Genomic DNA, 1,539 nt, shown 5'->3' on the forward strand with positions numbered 1-1,539 from the left:
GGGAGCACCTACCATTCTGAGCTCATTAATCAGTGCATTGAGTCAAGCTTCTGGAGCTTACTATAGGTTCTGTTAGCTGGCCTACCAATGATCGTCTCTTTATATTAGACAAGGTTCTGGTGTATGTGAGGAGGTGGCTCCATCAAACTCAGGCTCACTCCAATGGCTATTCTTATAATACCCTGTCCTCTCATTCACATGCACTCTACAAGGACATAGCACTAGAGATGAGAGATTTAGCGAGTGCTACGTTCATGGGTCCTCTACTCTCATGTTAGGATCAGTGCTTCAATAAAAGGGTCCCCAAACAAGATCAGGCATGTCTATGCTGGTATGACAAGAGATAAAAATGAATCCACCAAAAGAGAGCTAGTCCTACTCCAGTATATGAAGAATCAGCTAAAACCTGGCAAACCTCTAGGCTATGAACTAGAGGAGAGCATTCACCAGACTCTAACCACACTCCTACGTTGATTGTGGCCATCCAGACCCAGACTTTGAGGAAACTCATGACTGTTGCTGTTAGTTATAACAGCAATCTAAGCAGACTAAGGCAATGCTCATGGGTGTATAGTATACTCAGTGAAGTGGGTTGTGTGGTTCTTCTCTTTATAATTGCAAGCTTCTTATTCAAGGACTGTTCTGTAGTTCACCAATAAATCTCCACATCCTACTTGTTCTGCAGAAATCTGTCACCATGCTGGTAATACCCAGGCCTTGCTAATGTTCCCAACCTCTCCTGCTGAATCTGTGATGCCTCTAAACTTGTCAGATGCTCCAGGTGGATGGCAACATTTGGCCTCATTCTAAAGAGGATAGCAGAGCAATAGTGCCTTTCATGATAACATCACCTTAGATATATTTTATTAGCTAATCTATAAATCTATAAGGCACGGAGATTCTATGTGGAAAAAAAATGAGGCAATAAACAAAAGTTAAGTTTCCTAAAGTCACTTAACTTAGAAAAGGTTACAGTAAGAGTTCACATCTGCAAGGTGTGTCTTTAAGTTCTGAGATACTTCCAGTTAGGCATCTGTGATTCCTTCGAGCACTCTGGGGCATTCAGCATATCATATACCATGTCCTGCAAATACATGTGTATGGACATCTCTTACTAAGTTTATATAGGTTAATTTTTATTGCATAGGTTGATAGACTAAGAAGTATGTCTGTTTCAAATACAAGATCATTACAATCTGGCTCACGTTAGGCTGTAAGGATGTCACTGCAATTTAAGCCTGTCCTCCCACACTTGGCTACATTCTTTAAAAGCATTTAAAATTAGGAAGAACAAATGAATCCAAGTTGCATGTGCTTATCAAATTTGTTTTGCCTCCTATACTTTGCTAAGCCCTTTCAGAATCAATCAGTCAACAGAGGAAAACTTACAAGGTCCTGGGAACTTCCAATATGAGGTCACAATCTTCTGCTGAGGAGGAATGCCCCATGGAGGAAGTGAAGAAAAGATACAAAGAGCTATCACAGTGCTGAGTCACTACTGTAGCTGCTACTCCATGTGCTTACACACTCCAGGGCTGG

Source organism: Micromys minutus, assembly GCF_963924665.1.
Source record: "Micromys minutus genome assembly, chromosome: 6".
Taxonomy (NCBI): Eukaryota; Metazoa; Chordata; class Mammalia; order Rodentia; family Muridae; genus Micromys; species Micromys minutus.